The sequence below is a fragment of the Hyperoodon ampullatus genome (genome assembly GCF_949752795.1).
Source record: "Hyperoodon ampullatus genome assembly, chromosome: 9".
NCBI lineage: Eukaryota > Metazoa > Chordata > Mammalia > Artiodactyla > Ziphiidae > Hyperoodon > Hyperoodon ampullatus.
In genome coordinates, this window is record NC_136922.1 from 35,961,453 (window position 1) to 35,977,094 (window position 15,642).

The window sequence follows — 15,642 nt, forward strand, 5'->3', positions numbered from 1 at the left end:
CTTTGAACTTTGTAACTCAAATATGGCTTTTTAAAACTTTACATGATTTATTTATAGTTTGTCTGAAATCTTTGTGCATCATGCAATTACATTCTATTTTCTCAGTTTTTGTCTGGAGGCATTTGTAAAATAAGCCATGCTCCCAAGTTTATTCAGTCCTCAGTTTATTGATAGTGGTTACACAAGGACATGTACAGATTTTACTAACAGACAAAAGAATTTGATATGTATTATGTGAAAAATCAGAATCGGGTCAACATTTTAAAATGTCCAAGAAAGAAAAATAAGTTGTCACTAAGATTCCACAGAATCTTTATCTTAGTTATGCTTATTTAATACAGAAAAAATGCAGAGCCATATGATTTTTACTCAGAGGTTCAAAAAATTTAGATCTGTTAGTTTCGCGTAGGGAATAGGCAATGCACAGAACCAGTTGAAAGCAAACCTGAAAAGAAGAGAGGCCTATCCCCCCCTGGGTGGACCTAGAAGGAGGAAAAAAGAAAGAAAATAATGTTTGCTGCCTTGTTGAGTTTAAGAAAATCTTAGACTCTCTTTAATTTTTAACAAAATTCAAAACTACTCAATCCTTTTCAAATAACACAATTTTAATGTTAAGCCCATATTGGGATTGACCTTTCTGTTGTAACAAAAATAAACATCTGGCAATCAGGGAACCTAACCTGAGAACTGATGTTGACCTGATCACCACCTTGGTAAGTGTTTTTAGATAAATCCCAATTTCAAAGCCTCAGTTTCCATATTTATAAAAGGAGACAATTGAATTTGATTGAGAGTTTTCAAATACGTACCATGGGAAACTGTAAGTTCTGTGGAGTGACTCCAGAGCCCCCTACTGCAGTGAAAGTGGTGGCTAGCAAGTGAGGGTGGTGGGCTATTCTCCCCTTACATTTCAACCAGATGAACTCTGCTTTTATTATTTACTTTCCAAGTATATTTCTTTAAGTTTTGCATACTATTTCATTTGAAGAAATTGGTCCTCCATGCATGAGAGAATTATGTTTGAAACCATTCAATTAAATTATTGCTAAGGTCCTTCATTTCTAAAGATGTGTTTTCTCTGACAATTAATATATATTATATACAGCACACGTATACATATACCAACACACATTGTTGTATATTTATATACTACCTTTCCCCAACCTAATCATAAAAAATACATAATAATAAAATTGAAAACCATTAACAATAAAAGCTAAGCCTCATATAATAATGAAAAGGTATAGTGGGTTGGGTGAAGAGATTAATTATATTAAACAAACAAACAAAAACCAGGGATATGGGAAGCTATTTTAAATGCACAAAAACCCAGTCTAACTTTCCCTAGTAGCCAAGGTAAAACCCAAAGCATGAGAGGATACTAGTCTTTAAGAGAAAAGGTTAAAATTTGGAGGAAGAAACGTTTCCTACCCCCCAAATCTGAGAATAGTTTGTCACACATGGCCTTATATGAAACATACTGGGCAAGTTCCCTGATTACACTTTTACAAAAATATAGAGAAATTTCATATATGGTCACACTTCATCTTTACCAGGAGTAAAAACCAAGGAAGTGGTGCTAAGCCATCATTCTGTAAAGACCATTTTGATAACAGGCTGGAATAATATGCTTTACTTTTAAAGCTGCCTTCTGATTGGAATTGATCTAGGGCTAAGCCTAGAAGAATTGTGTGCTGTGAATAGTTCATATACCCTCTTCTAGGATTGGCATGGCTTTTGATGGAAACTACATGGTAGGCCATTTTAAATTCACATTGTGAGGCCATATCCAAAAGGCAGACTTTCCTTATTGTTTGTGAATACAGCAAAATGATGTTTTGTGTGGAAATAAAGTTCCTGACATGATCTTGCTTTTATAGTTGTCTGCTGGACCTCAGCCACAGGACCACACAAGTTGAGCTGGCTTTCAGCCAGCACCTGAGTGACTCAGGTGTGAGCTTCTAAGGGTACAGTAAAAGGAGTGAGGACTACTTAAGAGGCTCTTTATACCTCTGCCACGGGACCAGATTAAAATGTTTCTCCTTGCGTTTATCTCTAATGAAAACTGAAAAGAAAGAACTTGGAAGGGGGCCGTCACTTGGCTGTGCTGTTTTCTAAGTTTGGAGAAGGGAAGAAAAGCTGGGTTCCTTGCCTCTGTCACCACTGAGCTGTGTGTCAGAACCTGGCTTCCTTTTTATTTCTTTCCATCACCTAAAATTGTATCGTCTAAAATTCTATGATCTAAAATTATGTTATAAAAAAGAGATAAAACCCCTCAGAGCAGCATGGCTTCACAAGTTCCCTGGTTTTAAAATGGATCCCATTTCATTTGTGAACAGAGTCAGATGATGGTGACAGGAGATGAGATCTTGATGATCACATCATGAGGATCCCCTCATTTTGCAGACAGAGACATGAGGCTCTCAGCAAGCAAGGAGTCACTGCAGGTCATAGCACCAACTGGTCACAAACCCAGAACTGGCCTCCAGATCTTGCTCTTTCTGTTCTACCACTTCACAGTATCCAAAAAATTATTACAATAGCCAATGTTTTCTTTAAATATATCTACTTGAAGGGGTGTGTGTGTGTATGTGTTTCTATATATATTTTGTGTGCAGGCGCATCCCTATTTGTGTAAAAATGGCAGATACAGGGATGGAGAACAGTGTTGGCTTTTTGATTTCTGGCTCCTGATGGTTTTACTTTGCCGTTCATGAGGCAAAAAGGGAATACAAAGAAGTCAAACTTCCCCAAGAGTCTGAGTTTACCTTCTTAATGACATGTTTATTTTTCCACATCACATTTTGCAAAGAAGTGAGAAGTGGCCCTCCACAACCTGGCCTGCTTTCCCTAGCTTTGAGCATTACAGTCATTCCCTTAGTTTACCTGCATATTTTACAAGATATCTCATAAAACCTCAGAAGCTGATTTCTGAGAGAGCTTGCATCACTTACCAATGACTGTGATGGGATGCAACTTAGAAGATAAATGGCAAAAAAAGAAATTGAAGATATGGACTTCCCTGGTGCTCCGGTGGCTAAGACTCTGCGCTTCTAAGGCAGGGGGCCCGGGTTCGATCCCTGGTCAGGGAACTAGTTCCTGCATGCCACAACTAAAAAAGATCCCCCGTGCAGCAACTAAAAAAGATGCCGCGTGCTGCAGCTAAGACCTGGCGCGGCCAAATAGCTAAATAAATATTTTTTTTAAAAGAAATTGAAGACAAAGTTGCATCTTATGACCATTACCTCAACATAACTGTTTTTTCACTTCTCCAAATTTCTTTCCAGTTTTTATCTGTAATATATACATTTTTAATACTTGCAACCATAATTCATATAAACTTTCAAGATCAGCTTTTCCACTTATACTATAAACAATTTCTCGTGTTGTTAGAGACTCTGCAACTATTTTGTTAAAAGAGGACATCGTGGGCTTCCCTGGTGGCGCAGTGGTTGAGAGTCCGCCTGCCGATGTAGGGGACACGGGTTCGTGCCCCGGTCTGGGAAGATCCCACATGCCGCGGAGCGGCTGGGCCCGTGAGCCATGGCTGCTGAGCCTGCGCGTCCGGAGCCTGTGCTCCGCAACGGGAGAGGCCACAACAGTGGGAGGCCCACGTACCGCAAAAAAAAAAAAAAGGACATCGTGCTCTAAGTTGATAGCTTATAATGTATTCAATTATTCACTTGTTAAAGAACATTTGGGTTATTTTCAGTTTATTTTTCTATTATATATAATGCTGTGAAAGAGAGTTTTATAAACATAGCTGTCCATCTTCCTTTTGAATTATTTTCTTGGGGAATATACAAATTACTTAGAAGGACTATTAGAAGGATTATTGATGTGTCGTCCCCAAAGACACACTTTATTTTATGGGGCCTGAAATTTGTATAACTTGGGGAAAGGGGATCTTTGAGAAAAAGAATACAGAATTACAAACATAAGTTGTTAGGGTCCCTCCTAGTGCCGTGAAGGGACTCATCACAGTGAGGGGCCATAAGCTCAACTTGTAACAGCTTAACATTATCAAAGTGGTTCCCTCAAATACTGTAATAATTTCAGTTTCATCAGTAATATGTGAAATACTTCATCCCTGAAATTTCATGAGTACTGTGTTTTGTAATTTAACTACTTTAGTACCTTAATAACCTGGCTACATTTAACATGGATAATTTGCTTTAGTGTACATCGTTTTGCTTATTAGAAAGACCGTGTTTCATCATCTCTTGCTGTATAACAAACTACCCCAAAACTTAGTGGCTCAAAACATGCGTTTTGTTATATTTTACAATTTTGTAGCTGAGGCATTTAGGTAGGATTGGCTGGGCAGTCTTCTACCCTTCATAGTATAGGTTGTGGCTCTAGGCTTGCAGGTGGGCTGGTCTGGAGGGTTCATGATGGCTTCATATTTTTGTCTGATACTTTGCACATACGAGTAGAAGTTGGGGCTCGGCTGGGACTGTTGACCAGAGCACCTATATGTAATCTCTCCAGCATGATGGCCTCAGGGCAGTCAGACTTCTGACATGGCAGCTGGCTTCACCCAGAGCAAGTTTTCAAAGAGAACTGGACAGAGCCTCCACGACTTTTTATGATCTTGGAAATCTCACAACATTGCTTTTCCCACACTCTATTAGTCAAGCAAATCACTAAGGCCTGTCTGGATTCAAGTGGAATCTCAGTGAGAGGATAGCAAATAATTGAATTGGAGATCATCTTTAGTCTACCACAGGGTAATAAATTTTTATTGATCGTGTTCTTGTATAAACTACCTGCTAAATAACATCATATATTGGAATGTCAACAGAATTATGAAGGTTTAAGTAGAACATTAACATGGCTTTATGATAGTCAGGAAAGAGATATTTTGTAACTTGCTAAATCTATTAAATGTGCCTTTAATAAAGTTGAAAACTCAGAATTATTTCAATAGCCAGCTTAAATAAGGTCACTAGTTTACAGTTATATATTACATGTTTTATATATATTATATCCTTGTTTTCCATTTCTTTCTTTCTTATTTATTTATTTTATTCCTTTAGTAAGATGTTAAAAATAAATGCCAGATTGTCATTAGCAAATTTAGGTATAGTCATGTTAAATAAATACTACAGAAAAATTGGTGTAGAATATAGGGCATGTGAACCATTTGCCTGTTTGCCCTTAGCCTCCATTTCTGTCCTTCTCTGCTCTTCTATGTATTGTAGGTTTCTGATACCCCACAGATTGCCTTTCCAGGTTTTTATTGCCAGCAAGATTCCAGTTAAGTCTTGCCAATGAGAGGTCCCGGCAAGAAACTGAGAAATGAAGGAGGGGGAAAGTGACTCACTTCCTGTTTTCAGCTTTTAGGCCTCCATCTGCAGCAACAAAAAGCTATGAACTCCAAGCATCCTCTGGCCGTTTCAGTACCGTAGTACAGATTCTTCCTTGATTGCAACACTCGCCTTTTGGCTCACTCCTTGGCTATACCAGCACCAGGACGTACAACAGAGACCCTTGGTAACCTTGGCTCCAGCTGAGTGGTACTTCCTCAGCAGTTCCAGCACCACTTACACAGGGCCCAGTTATATTTCCAGCCACCCACCTCTCTCCAGCACCTTATTCGTGGTCCAAGTACTGACACAGGGGTCCCTGCTTGGTGTTTCCAAGATCTCTTGAGGCACCACACAAGTGCATTAGCAAGTGGGCACCTGGCTTCCACCACCTCATCCTCCCTTTTGTTTCCTTGGCCCTGGGGATGGTAGCTCCTTCCTGCAGGTGTCAATATTTAGATTAGTTCACATTCCGCATTTTTGCTCTTTCAGACTTCTCCCCTCTGCTTGAAATACCTCATATAGTTTCTATTTTCCTTACTGGACCCTGAGTGATACAGGAGGAGCTGTGTTACTACTAGTCATTTGCAGATATGGATAAAATGTCTACTAAGGGAGAATGTTCAGATCAGTGCAGCTGGTGCAACAGAAAGGTGAGCAAGCCATTCATAAAATATTGGTGCTTTGTTTTCCAAGTTTTTAATACCCTCCCTTGTTTATGGGCTTTGTGTCACAGTAACAGTTGTATTTTGCAAGGAAATACTGTCTTTTCACAAAACAGAAAGCAAACATTACTGGGAGTAATACTCATTTTTGTCAGTGTCAAATTGAATTTTGCAACAGTAGAAGTCACAGGAATAGGTCCACTGATTGTTCTATCATTAACAGTTCACAGGCAGCCTCTCAAAAATGAAAGAGTGGGTTATTATTAGAAAAAAAGCTTGCATTGAAAATATTTCCATTTTTCTTAGTTTGACAAAAACTACAAATTTTGGCTTTGTTGCTGTTTTGAAGCTGTGAACTCCTCCAGATTTTTCATGTTTAGAATTATCTGTGCAGGCTGTGGGAATGGAAAAAGGCAATGCCAATTCCTTTTTGAAAAACAGAATCAACAATGAGGACTGTTTATTTGTTATGCCTTGATTCTTATGTTCATTTGTCAGTTCTGAAAAATTTGTATTAAGAAAAAAATTTTTGTATAATGTCAAGATCCAGTAACAATTTATTAGTTAATCTATGGCCTTAAATATTATACTAATATTAAATAATAATTAAAATAGTAGAATCAAAATGTTTTGAATAAAGAAAGCTAAGTGGAAAACTGTTCACAATTAAACATTTAATTTGGCATGAATGTAATTATCTTTGATGTTCAGAAGACAAAAATGATATGGTATACATATATTTGAACAAATCAGGACTATAAAATAGTCCTGATTTATTTTTTACCACCTTAAGCCTGGTACTATGGTTATCAAATGTCAAATTGGATAATTATCTTTCTATCTTTAGAGTACCACGTATTTATAGTTATTCCATATCACAGATGTTCTTCTTTTAGGATTAAGTTACTTTGGAATACAAAAGACTGGCCTCAGTCAAGCTAACAGTTTATTTATTAAAGCCAGTTGGGGCTTACTTAGAATATCATTTCATGTGACTATTTTTGTGAGCTTGGAGAACGAATGCTTGAAATTGATAACCAGCCTAGGTCAAGAATAGCTATTCAGATCTTCACAGAATGAGGTCTTAGGATGGGTGTAAAGACTAAAAAGAATCCAGATGTTTACTAGCTGTCAAATGTACAAATCTGAAGATAATTTAGGAGACTGAAAATATTTGTGATTGTCTGGTCTACTCATTTACAGTGAGGCACTTTAATCCTCACATGTAGCATAGATAGTAACAGATTAGAAGGTAGAAGTTTAGAAACTGGAGTCTCATATACTTTTCTGGATCTCTCTCTCTCTCTCTCTCTCTCTCTCTTTCTCTATTCCTATCTCTGTTTGTGTTTGTGTGTGTGTCTGACTATTTGTCTCTGTCTCTTTCCCCCTTCTCATGTTAGTAGGCAGACTCTCTCACCTTGGCCTAGAACTAATAGATAGTGGAATTTATGCCATTTCTTGGTTAGTCTCCCCACAGCTTTCATACTGCGGTGGGCATTTCTTTCAAGAAAACTATTCATGTAAGCTACCTATATGCCAGATTTGCAAACCAACTAGAAAACCCTCACAGACTTCCTCTGATTTGTTGCAAATAACTTTTGGTCTGTTAATCCAGCTCTTTACTTTCTCAGCTCTCAAGTGGAAATTCATTCATCCATTTCATTTCACTGCATATTTTACTGAATATCTACTATGTACTAGAAACTGATCTAGATTCTAAGGAAACAACAGTGAACAAAATAGGCAAAGAAATAAATCTTCATTCTATGGTGCTTATATTCTAGTGTAGGGAAAATAGGACATAACAAAATAAATTAGTCGTATATATTGCATATTAGAGGTTATAGGTGGTATGCAGAAAAAGAAGGTAGACAAAGTCAACAAGGAATGTGTGTTGAATTACTAATTTTAAATAGGGAGGCCAGGGAAGGCATCATTTATGAGGTGATATTTTAGTAAATATCTAAAGATGCTGAGGAAGTCGCCACAGTTATCTGGGGGGAAGAGCGTTTTAGGTAGAGAAAACAACAAGCATAAAGGCCACGAGGAAGTAATGTACCTGGTGTGTTTGAAGAACAACAAGTAAGGCCAGTGTGGGTGGACTCACATGAGGAAGGAGAGGGTATAGAAGATGACCTCAGACAGGTTATGGGGTCAGGTGTTTTGGACTAGGGCCATATAGGTCATATGACTGTGGCTTTTACTTGGTTGAGAAAGGAAGCCATTGCAAGGTTTTGAACAGATGAATGATATGACCTGAGTGAAATGATCTGACTGTTTCAAGGAGGGGAAAGTGATAAGCTACACTGCATGATGTTGATGAATCAAGTAAGACAAGGAATGAAAATTTACCATTGAATTTGGCAATGTGAGGTCATAGGTGACCTTGACAAGAGCATTTCTGGTGGAGTGGGGAATGGGTGAAAATGATGGGAATGCATGAGAGTTAGGAAAAAATAATTGTGGATAAGGAGACAAGGTATTTTTTTGTGTGTCTCTTTTTGCTGTAAAGGGAATGGGGGAAATGTGGTGGAATCTAGAGGGTGAAGGAAGGTCAAGACAGGTTTGTTTGGCTTTTTTTTTTTGAGGTGTCCAAAGTATCAGCATGTTTTTATGCTTATGGGAAACATGCAATAGAGGGGAATACACTTGTGATGCAGGAAAGATGGAAGAGAGTTTTTGACGCATTTCTCTGAGTAGGTGAGTAGGAATGGGACCTGCATACCTGCGGAGCGGGGGAGATTTGGCTGGCACCACCAACAGCTCATCCACAGTAACAGGAAAGAAACCCAAGTACAGGGGTCCAAATATAGGAAGTTCAAAAGATGTGTTGGTAGGAACAGGTGGAAGCACTCTCTGATTGCTTTTTTTTTTAATCCTCAGTAAAATACGAAGCAAGATTATCAGCTAAAAATGAAAACGAGAAGGATGTTGGAGATTCAGCAAGAAAGGAGAGGGGCGTGTATGTGCCAGGGGCATTAAGTAAGATTGCCTGGCAACATTAAGAACTAACCACCTGGGATTAGTTTGTATGCTTTTCTTCAGCTACAAGCAGCTTTCTGGATTATGATTAGTAGGTGGAGTATTATATGGTCCCAAGGTATGGTTCCACTAGTTAGTGGAAGAAACTTGTAGAATATTTGGAGAGTTAAGGGTGCAGGCAAGAAGGCAGTTGTAATGACCATTCTTGTCATTTAAACTGTGAATAAAAGAAGAGAGATTTGAAGGGGAGACAGGTGAGAGGCAGTGAAAAAGTGATAGAATTGGTAGGTTGCCGGTCCTGTAGGGTGAAAGGATTGTTGGAATCAAGGGATTGCCATGAAATATTAATTCATATTAGAGTTCATATCAATTTTAAGGCTTTTTCTTTGTTCCCACTGTGGTTTCCTCTTCATCCTGTTTTATCCTTAAACATGTCCCTCTTCAGAAATTAGCTGTGATTTAATCACTATTGTCCTCTCTATGTAAAATAATATTTTCATAATCAAATAATATATACTCATTGAAATTTTAAAAATATAGAAAAGGAAAATGAAAATCAGTCTCAAGAGTCTTACCACTTAAACACATGTACTGGTAGTATTTTTGAGTATGTCAGTCTTTGAGTGTCCTAGTCTTGTTTCTCTTCATGATTTTTCATGATTTTGTACCATGTTTAAGTTTTTTCATTTCAACATAGTCTTATAAGCATACTTCATGCTGTTACATACCTCTATCAAGATTATCTTTAATGACTGCATAATTTTCTAATGATGGGATGTTTCATAATCTGTTCAGTTTTATCTATATTACAGGATATTTATATTAATTTACTTTGGCATTAAAATTGTGTGGTGATCTTATAATTCTAAGAGAAAGAAAAGAGGAATATATAAACCCCAACAAAGCATGCTGAGGGAGAGAGTATTTGTCCTTAACTCCTAAAGCAGAACTGGTCTTAGAAGTGATCCCTGGGCTATACCAGGAAGTGCCACGCCACTCACAGGGAAGAGAGAGTCCTACATTTCTCCTTTATCACCCTGAAATCCCATGTCTCTCACAATGTCCCAATAAATGTTTTTGCCCCAGAAGAGTTGCCTTGTAGGGATAGGCATCTTGACCTGCCTGTATTTTATGATGTCCAGTAATATGTTTGTCTAAAACTAAATAAAGTGAAACAAATATATTCTCATCACCTTTAATTATGACTCAGTGGCTCTCAATGTTTGTTGTGCATCAGAATCTCCTGGGACATTTTTATTGATACCTGGGTTCCACCTCAGGCTCTTGGGATATGTTCTAGACATCAGTTTTTAAAGTTCCATGACTGACGATGCAGAAGAACAGTTGAGAACCACTACCCTATATTAAACTAGCTAGGGCGACCAGTCAGGGGGCTGGAAGCAAGACCAGCACAAAACTCCAGAACAGCAGTCCAGGAGGACCCTGACTTGGCACCAGGTGGTGCTGTGGGCACAACACGGAGCCTCCTTCCCCCCGTTTCCCCAGCTGAACACAAGGACCCCTCCAGCTCCCACAGAGCAGTGAGGGTCTCAGTAGAGGGAAACACAAACTTCAACCTTGAGTATTCCACCTGCTTTGAATGAAAGGGGAGATGGAGAGGAAGGGAAAGGAAGAGTTCCTTCTGAAAAGGTTTGAAGTTCTTTTGGGCGAAGTGAGAGCGTTCAATTTTTCAGGTTGATTTAATGAAATAAAAAGGACAGTGATGGACAATTCTATTCATCTCATTCTGGATATTTTCCTTTGTATTTAATTTGATATTTCTATTAGAATTTAACACATGAAAATAGAACAACAAAACATAATTTAAACATTAAAATTAGTCATTCCTGTATGGCTCAGTTATAGATATGTTTGCTTTTTTCCTCATGATGGTTTTAAATATTTAAAAAAATTTTAATAATGGAAGGAATTTATATTTACTATTTCACATCCTCCAGGTGGGACCATGTACTTATACCCTAATATGTGTAATTACAGTGGCAACCATCCTGGTTTCCCTGGGCTGAGAGGTTTTAGTTTTAAAACAGGACAGTCGGGGCTTCCCTGGTGGTGCAGTGGTTGAGAGTCCGCCTGCCGATGCAGGGGACACGGGTTCGTGCCCCAGTCCGGGAAGATCCCACATGCCGCGGAGCGGCTGGGCCCGTGAGCCGTGGCCGCTGAGCCTGCGTGTCCAGAGCCTGTGCTCCGCAACGGGAGAGGCCACAACAGTGAGAGGCCCGCGTACCAAAAAAAAAAAAAAAAACAGGACAGTCCTGGGCAAACCCAGTTAGACAGTTGGTCTCCCTACTTATAACCCATATGTTCATTTGGGCAGCTGTGTTTTCCTGTTATTCATGCCTTTAAGTAGGACTTAACACCTCTTCTTAGTGATTCACTATAAGCTTATTTTATATCAGTAAGTAATATGGCTATTTCTGAAGAGTGTATGGGAGGGAATTCCCTGGGAGTCCAGTGGTTAGGACTCCGCACTTTCACTGCCTGGGGGGTGGGGGGGGAGGTTCAATCCCTAGTCGGGGATCTAACATCCTGCAAGCCTTGAGGCGCAGCCAAAAGAAAAAAAGTGTATGGGAGAACTAGAAGTAGGGTTGACAATGCATAGCCCTCAGTATTTCACTGAAAATATTCTGATTAGTTGCACCTTCTCATTTCCCTTCTTCCTTTTAGGCTGCAGTCACTTGCAGTCCCAAACTCCCAGCCCTGTGAGTTGGTTTCCTTTGTCACACAGAAAAATTTTGGTCTCTCTTAGGTTCTTTCTTTAGACTTCTTTCATACTCCATGATTACTTGATGCTATTATCTTCAACTAAGTGAAAGTTTGAAGATTTAATTGTCTCTCAGAAAGGAAATGATCTAGTTTCCAGTATGCAGAGAAGAGTGAAGCATTACTAATAACAAACATATTTCTTGTTTCACTAAATAATATATGTATATATACATCTGACTATATGTATATATGACTATACCTATCTACTTTATCTATCTGCTTTAACTGTCTATCTATCTAACCATCCATCTACCTACCAATCTGACTATACATAGTCACGTATGAACACATATTAGTTTTTTTCAAGTTTGTGTTTTAATAAACAGTTCATACTTTGCCCGCAATTCTCAGTTTACAGAGATGAATAAAAACACTGTGACTCCCTGAAACATTAAAAATTAGACATGATAAATTGTTGAGAATTTAAGGGAAACTCCTGCTTTACATACTAGATGATGTGGCATAATGAGGGCTCCTTTCTTTAATTTTATCAATTCTACTGAACTTCATCCATGTGCTTCTTCTCACAGCAGTTATTAGTGCATGAACATGGTTATCACTTAGGAGCAATGAGCATTCATATTGACGCTCTGTCAAGAAGGTAGACTTAGATATGTAAATGATTTACACCAGCATTCTGAGGTCAAACCCAGAGGGTACACAAAATGTTTGTCAGAGGGTGTTTTTCTCCTGGCAAAGACTATGGGGAATCTTATAATTAATCCAGTAGCAGTGGGGTAAGTGTTGGCTGAAAAATATTAGATTTTGTTGCAGAGGGACTGATAAAATCTAGTTAGAAAAAAATACAGTAATTTTCTATTACCGTCCTTAGAGAGTAAAAAGAGCATTATCAGGTTGAATAATCAGTCATGCGAAAATAGCAATTAAACTTCCACAGAACTTTTTCTGCTTCCTCTTTTCCGATATTCCTTAAGTATCTTCGTCAGTAGCCACTCATTACTCATGCTAAAACCAACAGAACTGGCACAGATGTGAAAAAATAAAACAAACAAGAACTCTCATTTTCAGCAGTGATTGGTGTTAATTGGGGATTTATGGTATTTAATTTAATCTTTACAACAACTTTTTGTTTAAAAAAACAGCTTTATTGATACATAGTTCTCATACCATTAAAACAACTATTTAAAATAAATATTTTTGTACTTTATTGTTGAGAAAGTGATGCTCAGATCAGTGAATTCATTTGTAAGCTTTGCTTGGAACACATAGCTGTCTAATTTCAAGGCCTGCATTCTTTCTACTGCACCCCAGTTCCTCTGTTGTCACGAGCCTACCACTCTTTTTGGCAGGAGTAATACAGATACCTGTTAAAATATTCTATGAAGAATAATGCATAGGAGATAGGGTCCCAAGACACAACTGGTCAGCAATCATTTTTTCCCTTAGGGAGTGAGGTTAGGGTCTCAAGCCATCTGAGTGATAGGGGAAGCTTCTGGAATGGGCCTAGTTGGAGAAATTATTTCTATATGCACAGGAATAATAGGAAGGAGGGACAAGAGGAAGAGAAAGGGAATCACCTGGTCCTGCCACTTTTTATACAGTACTTCATTTGACTGTTAAAGCAGCACTATGAAGAATGCGGGCCCATTAAGAACAATGACAACAACAACAGCAACAATAATAATAGTTATTATTATTATTATTATTATTTTGTGTGTGTGTGTGGTACGCGGGCCTCTCACTGCTGCGGCCTCTCCCGTTGCGGAGCACAGGCTCCGGACGCGCAGGCCCAGCAGCCATGGCTCATGGGCCTAGCCGCTCCGCGGCACTTGGGATCCTCCCAGACAGGGGAATGAACCCATGCCCCCTGCATCGGCAGGTGGACTCTCAACCACTGCGCCACCAGGGAAGCCCTATTATTAATTTTTTACAGATGATAAGCGGAATCACAGAATGTTTAGTAACTTTCCCAAGTTTATACCCAGGGGTCCGAAACAAAAGAATTCTAACTCCAAAGCCGAATTTCTTTGTACTTTGCCAAAACGCATTTACACATAAGAAAAAACAAACAAGTGAACACTGCTGATAGTGGAAAACCAGTGAGATCTCATGATGTCAAGTATTCTATAAAGTGGTGGAGTTTTGCAGGGTATAAATCTTATAAGAAAACAAGTACAGAATTAGTCTCAGGGCCCTGGAAAGGGCCACGCAAGTCAGAGAACTGCAGGTTCAGCTTCCTTAGTCACATTGTAAATCCGACTCTGGCTCCACCCCTTCTGAAGCAGTACTTGACCTCTGTACCTTTTGAAAAATACAAGCCAAGAGACTTCTCTTGCATTTAACAATGCAAAAAAAAAAAAAAAAAAAAAGGCTTAAGGTCACTATTATACAGCCAAAGTCATATCCAGCAACTCGTGCAATAATTAAACTTTTTCAGTTACCTACCAGCTCTCTGAAAGTGTCACCCTAATTTATTCACTTACTTGTTTTGTTTTTTAACTTTTTTACCGAAGAATGATGTACACTTACTTGCTGTTTAAGTGCATTGTGTTGTTTGAGTATTTGTAAGCATTCTCAAATTCTTTGTAAACCAAGAAGGAGTGTGTGTGTGTGTGCACATTAAAAAAAGGTTTTGTAGCTAATTCATCTTCCAAGGTTTGCTAGGAACATATATTGCTTAAAGTTAAATTTGAGCGACATATCACTAGGAATGTACAGCAGGCATTTGATAACACCTTCATTAACCGTTTTCCACAGTGAAAGTACTAACCTTGCTCTGTGGCTTAGAAGGTCAGTACCTATATGCTTCTATGTGGAAGCATTAATACCACTGTGATGTCAGGAGAATTTCAGCCCATGTCCTAACTGCAACATGCAGAGGTAAAGTGATCTTCTGTTCAGGTCTACGATTTAGCTACTCCTCTTAATTTCCCGAGAGAGTGACTCCCATCTTTAGCTTAGCTCATCGTTTGGATCAAGAGAAAGTGATTCTTTGGTTCCTCATCAAAAGCTAGAACATATAAATCCACGTGGGTTGAAATGTGGAAACAGAAACTCAGTTGAGAGAAACTAAGTAGGGTGGGCTTTACTGGACCTGATGATCTATGCTGTCCTTTTGTAACCTAACATGTTTTCTTCTATTAGGATAGGGAAACAGCTGCTTAGCTGGACCCACTGCTCTCTATCCAATTTGACAGAGTTGCCCCTGGGTGAGATGCCATCAGCACATATTAAGAAAGAGTTCTGTGACAGAGACTCACTGTTGAACATATGATAAAGGGTGAGGTAAGGATGTCCTTCCCAGCAGTTGAAAGCTCCGCATCACTCCGGGTGATGTTGGTGCTTCTGTTAAGTGGTTTGTTTGTATCATATGCTCACTGTGTAGCTGGTAACTAGTAATGTTTTCCTTATTGTGGTCTCTGAGAAAGTGGAGAGCCAAATTTTTGATCTATTGCTAGTAATATACTGGAACTTAAAGCATGATGTTTGTAAAATCATTTATTTTTATTTTCCTACCAACTTTCTGCAAGTATCACCCTAATTTATTTACTTATTTGTTTTGTTTTACTTTTTACTGAAGAATAACATACACTTACTTGTTGGTTAAATGCATAGTTTGAGTATTTGTAAGCATTTTCAAATTCTTTTTTAAACCAAAGAAGAGTTTATGTGTCTGTGTGTGTTTGTATGCATCCACACACAAAAGAAATCCATCTTTAAAATGAACATACTGAAGGGACTTCAAATTAATAAAACAAATGTCTATCGATCATCAGTTATATATGCTTAGGTCAATATTAAAAGATTGATGATTTACAATGAATATTTATCAGAAGTCTATAATATTCTCTTAAACACTTCTATCTCCATGGAATAGCCTCTGAACTTTTGAAAGACTTCTTACCAATTTTTGAATGTTGATTACGTAGTTCTGCTCTCTG